The sequence below is a fragment of the Cervus canadensis genome, chromosome 15 (assembly GCF_019320065.1).
Source record: "Cervus canadensis isolate Bull #8, Minnesota chromosome 15, ASM1932006v1, whole genome shotgun sequence".
NCBI classification, from domain to species: Eukaryota; Metazoa; Chordata; class Mammalia; order Artiodactyla; family Cervidae; genus Cervus; species Cervus canadensis.
The window spans coordinates 47194688-47208189 of record NC_057400.1 but is presented as its reverse complement, the minus strand read 5'-3'; the positions used below and the strand labels follow the sequence as shown (position 1 = coordinate 47208189).

At 36.8% G+C, this 13502-nt stretch overlaps 1 protein-coding gene across 2 annotated transcripts in view; it reads right to left on the bottom strand.

Moving 5' to 3' along the window:
• The window catches only part of XIRP2 (xin actin binding repeat containing 2), a 74089-nt gene extending 61000 nt beyond the window's left edge, over positions 1-13089 (bottom strand). For both annotated transcript variants that reach the window (XM_043487969.1, XM_043487970.1), the window contains exon 1: positions 12916-13089. The gene's annotated coding sequence lies outside the window, so the exon portion shown is untranslated. The remainder of the gene's footprint in view (positions 1-12915) is intronic.
• Between the last annotated feature and the right edge of the window lie 413 nt (positions 13090-13502).

Genomic DNA, 13502 nt, shown 5'->3' with positions numbered 1-13502 from the left:
CCTGTGAGGACTGAGGAATATCTGATTAAAGTGATGAGTTTTACATAGTATCTTGCACATAGTAAATAATGTATGTTCACTAGCTTCCAGTCTCCTTAGGTGGTGTTATATATCCTAGGTATTATTATACAGATAATTTGAGATGATACAAGTCTGAGAATAATAAAAGTTACAAAGTTCCCCAAATCTCAAAGCTAGTAAGTAGAAAGGATAGCACTTGACTGGTCCATATGAATCTCAAGGCTATTCCATTCCTCTCTAAAGCTAAGTATCTGTCATGTCACTTGAAACAAGGAGAATACAATAGATCATGAAAGAGTAAATAATTACTGGGAGAGATTGGGGCAAAGAAGGTGTACAGTCGTGTTCATGTGGCCACAGGAATGGAGAAAGTATTTAAAAGAGAAGAATGTCAATGTATGTGATATCCAAAGTATTAGTCTGTGTTTTTGGCATTAGCCAATGAACCATCAATTTTTCACCAGGAAACAAGAGGGCAATGCCCTAGAAAATGTGAAATGTGTGAAAATCACTCTAGTGTATCACACTGTGGGGATGGATCTACTCCTTTTCCCCCTGCAAATGGTTCCTCACATTTCCCCCTGCCCTCTATTTTTTAGGTAAAATCATGAAATCATCACTCAAAGTTATTCACATGTTTTATTTCCCTGTGGTGTCTCTGAGCAGTGGGCTTCGCACAATGAACCCTGGCCTGGACCAGTTAGGTAGTGATGACTGGGCTGCTCCTTAAGACTCTGCCATCCTTGTTGCTGCCTTCCAAAGGCAAAGAAAGAGAAGGATCCTGGATTCCATTCCAGGATTGGAAGGTCCATTCCATTGCTGCTCTGGTAAGTACCTCTATATTGCTAGGTATCTTTGCTAAGTATCTCTACATTTCTAGGTACCTCTGCTAAGTATCTCTTCTAAGTACCTTACTGAGATGTTTGATAACTGCTAAAGGAAGAAGGGTTTTTATATTTGGTTAGTTGGAATATAGGTATTCTTTCTATTTCATCTGTATATTCCATCTACTTAAATTGATTTCCACCCCCTTTTCCCCCTAAGGTCTCTAGAAACTCTCCAAAGTTGATACATTTCTGCATAATTTACCTCTCCCTAACTTATTTCCTCTTTGATGTAACTTAACTTTTCCTCACCCATTATTTCCTAACGTATTCCTTTTATATTCCTACTACATACTAGCTTAGAATTTGTTTCCCTAAAACAATCCATTTTTATTTCTCAGGCTTGGAAAAATTTCATGCAAAGCTAGTTCGTGTGTACTGAACTACTTTATTTAGTTCCAAGTGTGCTGTTGTCACTCAACAGATCAAAAATAAGCAACAGTAATAAAATGCAGATGAACCTTTAATCATCTGCAACTTTGAAAAACATCTTCCCAGTATGCCTACCTTTAAAACAAGCTTGGGCAGAGTAGGAAAGTTATTTACTACTTAAATCAGTTCTATGTTAGCTGCAATCTGGAAAAGCCAGACATTTCCAGATCCATTTTTAGGAATTCCTCAATTCTTTACCCTCTTTCTAACTTTCCCCTCTCCATTAAGATTAGCATCTGAGATTTATTCTGACAGAGGGCATTAAAAGAAAGCCTGAATCATTCAATTCTGATTCTCACTGACTTAGACAACTGATGCTGTGGCAGCTTCTCTCCTACTGACCATACTTTTCCTTTGAAAAACAAAATGCATTTAATTCAGTCTGCTTTTTGTCTTAGAGAAATTCAGTCTCTGAATTTACACAAACTCTCTTCAATGAACTTAAGTAAGTCTATGCTTAAAATGCTTTCTCTGCCTAAGTCCACAAATAACAGCATACTTTGATATGGTTTTCTTTTGAACTAAATGGCTAATAGACTTCATCAAAGAAAGGAAACCTCACTAAGTCCACGCAGTTTCCTTACCGAACATTATTTGGAAAGGCTAAGCAATCAAGGAGAAAAGTGAAAATGCTTAAGTAATGCAACATTTTGCTTGCTAAATAACAGACTCCTCTGGAAGTAAATTCACTCTTTCAGAGCAGTGATATACTAGAAAAATTCTACCTAAAGAAACAAACACATTCCAAACAATGTGATCGTTAATCATTTAAATGTTTCCTGGGTAGGAAAATAAAATTGTGAATGTTAAGCAGAAATAATAAGAATCCATCCTGTCTGTGGGGTTGCAAAGAGTCGGACACGACTAAGCGACTAAGCACAGCATATAAGATACCATTTTTCTTACCAAAGTTCTAGGTTCTCCTATATGCTATAAAATGAAAGGTAACCAGCACTTGTCAAATGTTTGTACTGGTATGACTTCTTTCTGATTATTGTCCCCCATAATTGCAAGGGACACTTGATAATACTGTATACATTTTGAACAGTCTTTTAATTTAGGACAAGCTGTTTATAAAGTAAAACTATAATAATTTTAATTACGTCAAAACTTTGAATCAGCCATGTGCTGGGTTACTCTCCCTGTCACCATTAACATGCCCTAAATACCCTTTGCATATCAACGAAGCCTGTAATTTCAAAAGAAAGAGATGATGTCAGTTTCCTAATGATATCCTGGTCCTAGAACAGTCCAAAGAGTGGAAGTAATTTAATAGTCTTCCCTGCTTAAGATACACATGGGACACATAGTCCGTCAGTCTCATCATCCCTTAATTTATTTATAGCTACTATCTTTAAAAATTTGGCATTGGCATTGGTTTCTTTTCTCTCAGATTCAAAATCTAATCCTACCAGGCCCCACAAGTGGTGGGGTTCAGTTTATTCTGCTTATTTCATGCTTATTTCACTCCTGTTTTTAAAGGCGAAGTGTAAAAATCAGTCTCTAAATGTTATTCGGATTGAAACTTGCTCTTTTCTGTGTACAATAAGACAGTAATATCTGTGAACAATGAATTTAATTAAAACTTGCAAACAAAAGTTTTGGTAGACCAATTATATTTAAACTCAGGTGTGGTGGTAGGTAAGGGGAGGAAAGTTGTGGAGGGGGGGCGAGAAAGAAAATTAAAAAGGAATTAAAAATTATGTACTGTGCTTCTTGGTAAGATTCCACATGAAGCTAGGCTTTCACGGCTTTCAAACAGAATCACTTTCTGAGACTACTCCCTTTAGGCACCAGAAATCTTAGGCAGCTGGACAAATCACTTCAACTTAGTGCAACCTTCTACTGTTTGAAGACAACTTACCTGAAAAGGAACTTGGACTATAAAGTTAAGTATCTCCTTGTTTATTTGTAAAGATTATTTAAAAATCTAGACACTTAACTACAACTACAGATGGGAACTATCAATCACTAGCCAGGGACTCAGCATCAGTCTTCATCTCTTAAGTCTTCTAGTAGCATACATTACCATGCTTACCATTATTTCAGTCAAAGAATCTCTTAGTCTCATCAGTTTACAAAATGGTCATACCCACACTGTGAATGTGAAAGTCTGGTCATCAAACAGTGGCCAGAAATGCTGCCCATAGTCCTTTATATGGGGATAGGAGAAATACAATCCATTTGTAAGAATGATATCTTGTGCTTTTCCTAACAATGAGTGCCAGAGCCTCTCCTAAAATTTTTTTGTTTTTGGAAGAACCTGTCATATGCAATTTTTATTATTACCAGGAACTAAAATTCCTAGATTGCCAAGAAGCAAATTGACAGTTGAGATGAATATGGCCAGCTTCACAGGTATTTAACAGATCACATTATAACTTGCCCAGTAAGCATTTATTGAAATTGCCTTGCAACAATACTGCAAAATTCACTGCACATCTTTTTAGGGTTCCTGTTGACAGATTTTAATTTCTCTCTTGTAGTTCTTTTTAAAGAGTAGAAAACAAGTTCCAAATTCTGTAACAGAAGTTATTTAAGCAGAGCAGTGATGTGAAATTTGGGATTAGAGCTTCCAGAAGGGAGGAGAAATAAACTTCTCGCTTGTGAACCTGTGAGTCTCCCACAATGAAATCCAGCTCATCTCCCAAAATTCTCAGCAAGACACCACATGAGCAGGTGAAAATTAAAACTGCATAAAATCATGTGTTTGGAAAATGAAACAAGTCAACTTTGGGCTTTCTGCCCAGTTTCATTTCTGTCAGAAACTGTCTTGTTATTACATATCTGCAGAAAGAAATTGGAAAAGTGTTATAGCTAAAAAATTTCAGGTATATTCATATCTCCATCACAGTTTGGTCCAGAAGAAAATAACTAGCTTCCTCATTCCAGCGGGTAAGTACAGGACTACAAATAGAACATGCAAATAGTAATACACACACACACACACACTTTTCCTTGGGGGACTATTTAATCACAAGTGGTATCCTGTTTGCTTTAAGAGATCGCGGAGGAAGACCTCAGGAGGTTTTCAGACTGTTCCAGTGCAGCTGAGTTGGAAGCCTGCCAAGGAAAACATATGGGGCAGAAATCCCCAGGCCCCATTCACCAGCCTGTAGGACCTGAGGAAAACGTCATGAAACTCTCTGAGCCTAACACTTGCCATTACAGGAAGTATCTCAGAAGAAGGAATTTAAAATGTTGATGCTTTGCAGCACTCTCTGCATTGTGCTTTATAAAATCTTAAAACTGAGTGTGGAGTTGGTGAGTAGCTTAGACCAGACAGACGTAACAGTCATCTATCGTGACCAGTCTCCTGAAACACACACACACACAATTCTTGACACCCAATCAGGTCCATTTTTCAGGGTTCCATCCCCAGTCTTCTGTTTTTGTCTGACCACACATATTCTATTAGCTCTCAGTTTCATCCATATTATATCAATATATATTTCTAGTAACTATTTAAGACTTCATCTTAACCTTGCCATACTTTTGAAAATTCAATGTGGCTTTTAAAAAGAATATTACTCACAAATTTCTTTTCATTTTCAAACTTCCCAGTTGTATATTACAATGGAGAACATCTGGGATTGTCAGGAAAAATGGTGAATGTGACATGCAGTCAATTAAAAGTGAATAAAATGATTGTTGGGTACTAGCATATATGCAAAACCACAAACCTTTAAATATATATATATGTACATGTATACACACACACAACCTGGGAATGGGGGCAAACATATCAGATGATGAGGAAAATGTTGAACTTTTGATAATGTTGGCTTTTGATAAGGTATATTTAGCTCAAGAATGTGGGGACAAATGAAATGGGAGATCAATGGAACCTCTAGTCTTGCAGCCGACAGTGGGCCCAGGCTGAGTGGGCCCTGGGTCTGGCATGCGTCCTTTCAGTTTTAGACCCACGCCTGAAGCCTGGAGTCAGGAGCGCTTAACACCAGGCCACCAACACCCCTGAACTGTTTTTGGCCTCAGTTGAAATGTGTGCCCTAATCCATCCTAGGCTCCATCCTGTCTTGTTCTTAGTTTTCCTTATTTCTGACCTAGTATTTATTTTTCTGTTTATAGCTTAGCTTCATCCATCAAACCTGATACATTGTACCATTTCACTGGCTCATAAATTTTTGCTTTCTCTTCCATTATTGGATTCCTCTTGGCCTTTTCTGCTTTAGGTTCTCCTGATGAACAGGTGCCCACAGCTGCATCTTTCAGTGCCTTCCTCCCAAGTAAGAGTTCTCCCTCCATCCTTACTCAGACACTGTGAGTGGATTTAAAATACAGAGAGATGAGGCAAAAGTGCAGAGGGGCTGACGGGCAGGATGTGTTGGGGATGGGAACGCTTTGCTGTGGGTCAAGGTTAGTTGCAGCTGAAAGAAAAAAGACTGTGGTCTAAAAGAGTATTCTGAGAGTTAAGAACTAAGTAATGAGGGGGTCCAATGTGTGGCTATGAGCAGCTCCATCAGAAAGGAGACAGACTCATTATGGTTGAAGTGGTTGAAGAGTTCAGTTTCTTAAAGTAATGTGATATTGACATCACCGAAGATAACCAAAAAGTTATTAGTTTCAAGTATTGGAATGATTATAATAGAAAAATGATATTTAATAGCTTTTTACAATGCCAAAGAGGACAGAAATTTAATTTGAGCTCAAGAGTATACCTTTGAAAAGGAAGGGTGCCTTTAACAAGAGAACAACCGATTAAATCAGGTAGATAATTTTCTCTCTTAAAAAGTTTTTCTTTAGTATGGTGTTATTTTGAATTTGCAGCATCTAGGATAACTTGGTACTTTAAATTCTTAAGTTGTTCTCTGGGAAAGATATAAATGTTATTATGTTAACCCCATATATTAGACAGTAATAATAATGATGATAACATTACCAAAGACTTATGTAACACTGTATACCAGGCACTACTATTTTAGTCATTTTACAAATATAAATTTATTTAATCCTCAAAACAGTAATCTATGAGATAGATTCTATTAGTATCTCCATTTTCAGATGAGGAAATAGGCACAGAGATGGATTAAGTAATTTGCCCAGGATCAACCAACTGGCTAGGTTTAAGAGCCAGAATTCAAAGCCACACTGTCTTGTTTCAAAGTCTGTGCTCAACTAGTTAGAGTTTATGTGACACAGCTTTTTCTGGTTTCCTAGTAAAGTGTTATGTGGGTTTCCTTTGAGATCTCTCCTGGCTCTAGAAGGTGATGTTCTTGTGATTTTGGTAAACTGAGGACACTCCATATATCTTAAGGATAGTGATAGCGCTAGGGTTAAGTAATATATTCCACAGGCCTTTAAGAGAAATGAAATAAAATGGAAGGAGAAAGGGAGAGAGAGAGAGAACAATGCACATCATTTGTGAAATCTAATTTTGAAAAATTTTCAAAAAACTTTCTAATTTCAAAGTATAAAGATGTTTATCAATAATGAAATTTTATATATCAACTCCTAGAACTCCTTTTATATAGCTATCTATGGGAGAATAATCTTATAGAAAATGTTTATTATTGTTATAGTTTTTATAAAAATATAGCTTTGTACTTTATCAGTACAAATGTTTACAAAATGGTTAAGTTTTTAAAGCAATGTTACACAAAAGGTCAAGTGTCACTATACATGATACTGTGGTTATTGGTTATTGTTCGAAGACTACTCTTTTTTTTGCAACATCTAAATGGACTTTGAGAACATAAAGGGAAAACAATATGGAGATAGGTAACCCTGTGCCTCGTATATAATAATGTATATATATACATGTGTTCAGTTGCTCAGTCGTGTCTGACTCTTGGCAACCTCATGGACTGTAGCCCACCAGACTTCTCTGTCCATGGGACTTTCCAGGCAAGAATTCTGGAGTGGGTTGTCATTTCCTCATCCAGGGGATATTTGCGACTCCGGGATCAAACTCACATCTCCTGCACCAGCAGGCCGGTTCTTTACCACTACGCCACTGGGGAGGCCCATACAGATACATACACATACATATGTATACACATATGAGTATATGTATGTATACATGATCATAATGGAACACAAATTAAAAGAGATGGTAACAGCACAACAAAATGACATAGTAGAGAAGCTGGGACCAGTTGGGTTGAAATGATGACTTAAAAGAAAAGCAGTGAAAATTGAAATTTGAGGTAATTTGTTGCTTCTAGTTAAAGGGTGGACTATTTTTGGACTATTATAGAAACTATAAATTGTAGTTTTGAGCCAACAATTGAAATAATTGAACTAGATCTTTACAGAAAAAAAAAAAAAAAAGATTGCTACTTAAATACAAACACATGGCTTCCTTTCAAATTTCATTCCTCTGATACTTTCTAGAGTTAAACTTGTGGTTGTTGCCCAACTCTGGATGACGAAAGGATGATGAATCCTGAAATTATTCCCATTCCAGAATGAGTCAGTGACTGAAGTGCACATGCATAATACAGTTATATTCCTCAAAATAAATACTTTGAAGTCCTCTGAGGTCCAGAGGGCTAGTACAGTTTCCACTGAAGAAGTCAGGGCTGTAAAACAGGGTTCTGTTCTTACTCTGAGGGTCTGGGGTGGCACAGAGGACAGAAGGAGTGACCAAGTGGCTGACCGCCACTCACGGCTCTTCCTCTGGCACCTCTAGCTTTAGCCGCTGTGTTCCAACTGGAAACTGGGCTGGCCTTCACCCTAGTTGCCACCGCAGACTTTTATCCTATACAAGACTCAGGAGCCTAGGTCAGGAGCCAACAGAAGCAGAGGCAGTGAATCTAAACAAAGTTTGTAGCTGGAATTGACCACCCTTAAATACTGTGAATGAACTCATTTTATTTTTGTCTCTTCCCAGAATTTTCCAACTTGACAATAAGATGCTTGTGTCAACAATCAAAAACTCTAACTTATATGACAAATAAATAAGCTGATCCTTCGCTTTACAAAAAGATTTCTCCCTGTTTCTCTGGAACACTTATTTACTGTAGCTACTTCTGAAGTCTAGTTGCTTGACAAAAAAGCTTAGTGGTTAGATAAGATAAAGCTGAATTGTTGTTATGACTGTATGGACTGAAAACAGTCAATAACAACAGAGATAGTGATAAAGCACCTGTGGATTTTAATGCAATTCAGTGGGGAAATGTGACTCTACTCATCAAAATTTCATATATATAGCTTTAAAAAAAACCCACCACTTTATAAAGTGAGATCTGCCTACATCTTTCTTCAGTGCAATTAACTTCTTATGAATTAAATAAGAAAATAAAGTAATTATTATCTGAACATTATTTTTTATTTATAGTTCCTGTTTGTGAAAGTTTACATGAAAAGCATTGACATGTTTTGAAATGATTTATAACACTGGACTTAGCTTTTAAAATTAATAGTGATATGATTTTTTTTTCTTTTAGCTTTTCTATGTTGCTGACTACCAAGTAAATGCATTTAGAAACACATATGCTGATATATTTAGATTTGGGGAGAATTGGGTCTTTGACAAACAAAAATTTCCTACAATAAATTATTTTAGTATTATATTCATTTTAAGTCATATGTATGCCTGGAGCAATTTGGCAATTATTTACTTTTGAACAGCCAGACATGTCTAAAGTGTTCAGCTCACCAGGCAACAGGATGTATCCTGCATACAATTAGAAAAATGCAGAAGACACAAACCTACTTGAAGGTCTGCCAAAAAGAACAGTGAAAAATGATGTGTCCAATGATGAGGTGATGGTGGAGGGCAGGGGGCAGGGGGCAGAAGTGCTGGGGAAGAGGGTAAGGGTTCATCTAGCACAGATGACAAGCAAATTTAGATGCTTAGTAAAGTTAAAAAATAAACCAAGCACCATTTGCTAAGTTGTCAATAAATATGTGGATCAGGTCTCCTTTTCCATAAGTTACCCTAAATTTGAGAGAAATATGAAATGAAAAATAAAAATAATAACCTGGGGAAAAAAGACTTTATCAAGCTGTACTTTGAAATGTATTCCAAGTCAAGGGGGTGGGGTGGGGTTGGACTGATGATTGCACGAAGCTTTGCAGAATAAAATACAGTCAAGAGAGTGCGTTTCTACTTCTCTTGGCCTACATCTTGTAAGTTACTAATTAATGTTCTGTGCCTCAGTTTTCTTATCCAGAACTTAAAAGTGTTAAGTCAAATAAGTCAGTGGGGTTCTTTGTGTTATCTATGTGACAAATTCCTTTTATCCTTTGTGACATTTTAAGAAGTACAGCCACTCTACCAGGAATTTGGATTACCTATTGCACTGCTCACCGCCAGATTATTTTTACGCCATCGTTTAGGCCCAAGGAGTCCCAGGAGTCATTAAATATAGCTATGCTGTCATTTGTTGTATCCAGCTGACACAAATAACTCATTGAATTTGCTGACTCTCAATTCTTTTAAGAAAGCAAAATCTTTGTTCTTTACATTGACTGTCTGATTGTCACTGTTCTTTGTGCTTTTCTTGACTATTTTGTACAAATAGAAAAATACTCAGGTTATAGTTAAATTTGCAAAAGAAAGATTTCAATGATTAGGAAAATAAATACTATGAATATTTCACTCTGGAATTCATAGGTAGCATTTCACAGAGGAGTAATATTGTGGGACATGTGTGAAATTAAAAAAAAAAAAAATTTGGCCTGTTTCCCTGATTCCTGGCATAGAGCTCCTAACACTCTTGGAATTTGATGGTGTCTTTGGTATGTGAGCTAATGAGGTAACTCCTGGCTTCATGTTGGTTGTGGGTCAGGACAGGGTTTGTCATCAGAAAAACCAACTGAGTAATTAGAGAGTTGGAATATTCAGCTGTACTTACCACTTTAAGAAAGGGGGAGAGGGATTAGACACTGAATTCTATCACCAATGGCCATGATTCAGCCAATTTCTCCCACATAATGAAATCTCAAGTCTAAACAACAGCATTTAGTGAGCTTCCAGGCTGGTGGACGTGTTGATGGATGGTGAGCCCAGAGAGGGCATGGAAGTTCTGTGCACCATCTCCACACACACACATTACTCTATGAATCTCTTCCATTTGACTGTTCTTGAGTTGTAACCCAAGTTAGAGGCTAACGTGGGGGCAACCCATGGGTTCTGCTCTAACTCTGGAAGTTAGTATGAGTATCGAAATGAATTGTTGTATACCCAGTTACTATCAGAGAATTGGAGAACTGGTTGGTGTTAGAAAACACCAGTCATTTGGTATCAGGGAAGAAAACCAACAATATCATATCTTACACAGTCACATGAAGACCATTTACCTAGGGGAATTCCCTGGTGGTCCAGTGCAGGGGGTGTGGGTTTGATCCCTGGTCGGGAGCTAAGATCCTACATGTCTCACAGCCAAAACACACAAAACATAAAACAGAAGCAATATTATAACAAATTCAATAAAGACTTTAGAAAATGGCCCACATTAAAAAAAAAAACTTAAAAAAAGATTGAATAAATCAATGTTCTAAAATAGTTATTCCTGAATCAGAAAAGTCTGAAGTTAACCACACTCTGCAAAGGATGAAACTGTAATTTGAATGAGCAAGTGGTTTCAGAAACAGGAAAAAGCAAATTACAATTTAATTAAATTTCAAAGTGTAACTTGAATGCTTTTAAAAGAGGAGGTGGAAAACAAACAAAAAGGACAACATATTGTCAATTAAGTACTGTTCCCCACAGATTGTTCAACCAGAAGTCTTGAAATTATACTGCCAGGCACTTATTAAGTTGCTGCCCTGGTCTATAAATTACTGAATCTAGACATGACTTTGAGCTAACAAATAAGTGTTACAAAATGGTCTCTTACTGCCCAGAGTTGTGTATGTGTATGAGGAAGAAAGAGAGTAGAGAGATGGAGAGAAAGTGAGAGAAGAACCAAGTATCAATTCCCTGTTCCAAGGTTTTCATAGGAGTCCAACCCCAAATTGTCTCATCGTAAGTAATATTTTACCAGACAAATAAAAGAGAATACTGATGTGCAGAAGCTTTTCAATTGTGGTAAATGTGAGAGGCAAAATGTTTGACTAGCAGACAGCTATCCATGGTAAACAACAGTAAATTATATATGAACTTTGTGGTCTTTATACCCAAAAGTCAACTTAGAAGAAAGAGAACCAACCCTCTCTCACTCTGTAATCACTGAAGACTTGAGGCCTGCCTGACATTTTCTAAAGTGAGGCTCTCTGTGATCATTAAGCAGTGCCTCTTTTTATTTTTCAGATGGTTGCAGGAAGTTTTATCAAAGATGCCCAGTACTTCATGCAGAAACACTCATGCCAAACTCCAGACTACATTTTCTCCACGTAGCTGCCACTTTGCAATATTGTAGACATTTGAAATGCTGACTGACTTAAAAAAATAGGTCTAGTTGTTTGTTTATATATTAACAGTAAAAAAGGTAAAAGAGTCAAAGATTAGGCAGAGAAGTAGAGAAATACTTAAGCATAGAGTTCAAGACTTTCCCATTTTTGATCTAGTATTTTTGCTTCTAAAACTCAATGGTAATAACTTCTAAAACTCAAAACAGATGCTTTTTCATATTAAAATTCATGGCTCTGATGATAGCTGAGGTAAATATTTTACTCGTCCTTTGGCACTCTGTACATAAAATTTTAAAATAATTCAAACAACCACCAACTTGTCAGTGACCAAATAGAGCTCTGATAAAAATAAAATATCTTTCAGTTCAGCACCAGCTGGCTAAATTTAAACCCTGTATTATGTAATCTTAAAGTGTCCTTGCTTTTAGTTGGTGTCTTAATTTAAGAGAATCTGTTATAATGTCTCTTCCAAATCACTTTAGTCTCTAACATTCTAAACATTTAAGGCACAACAGGACCAAATTAAGGTGTTCACAGGCAAATGAAGACAGAAAAAATTCATTTGAAACAGTATATAGGGCATGCTACTTTTAAAGTAAAATCTGTCTTCTCTCTTTAAGTTTGTAGTTACTATAATTAGGGCTGGCAGATCCGACTGGCTGTGCTTTTCTTAATTCTGGAAAACATGTAAGAACCTGATTCTTTAATCCTTACTCCAGTAATACTCCCAGAGGAGAAGAGACTGTGGCTGGGGCAAGATGTACAAAATCAAACTAAGGCTCAATAAAGAATACATTTCGTACATCTCTCTGAGTAAGCTGCAACAGTTGAGAATATTTTAAGTTCTCTTTTTCCCTGAGCAAATTTTAAGAAATATAGTTTAGTTTTAAACATGTTCATTGTATAGATTATCAATTTATGCTCATAAAAGATGAACTAATTTTTTCAGTTTTCCCTTTTAGCTATAAACTGAAGTATAACTTCCACTCATGTCTGTTTATCAAATTTGGCTCATTATTCTTTAATACTAAAAATAAAAAAGGGCTTACTATTAATCTGTAAAGAGATTAATAGATGAAGCCCTAAATGTAATAATCTGAAGTAATGCTAAATATTGTCATAAAAACAAACTCTGACTGAATATTTCCTCTGCTAGCAAGTACAGTTTGACCTGTGGTCTTCATTGATCTTAAGCAATCACTAAGAACATATTACAGCTATGGAAGGAGACGTTTATCAATGACGACGTAGCACATACCTTCTGTAATATTTAGACTTAACCCCAAGTTCGTGGAAATGTCATATATCTTTACAGGTCTTCACAGACTAGTTTCCTCCTTTGTACAGCAAATTTCCCAGTCCCCTGAAAGCAGGCGTGGAGTGGAGGCCAGCTCCACTGAAGGGTCTATCAAGCGAGTAGATGGGACGGCTGAATTTATTTTAGCCCTGCGTCTAAAGGATGTAACTTAGCACCTATTTTTAGGAACTGAGCTCTGTCTAGGTGGGGCCTGAGTCAACTACTCTTTTCAGACGTGTGTCTGAGGGCGCTCTGCCGGTAGTCCCTCAGTAACGTATGCACGGCATTAACATGTGTGCAGTCAATCAAACCTCCTGGCAGCCAGGACCATCGAGCCAACTCTCCACTTCCGAACAAAGCCTAAAAAATAACCAGCACCAACGAGGCAAAGGACTGACAGTCCTTGCATTAGTTTCATTTATTTTAATAATTTCAACCTTTTAAGAGTGAAGAATCTGAAAATAAAGCATAGAGGAAATGTTCTAATTGATGATGATGGAATTTGGGTTCTCAGGAAGCAGAGACACTTTTTATTTACAAACAGCTCT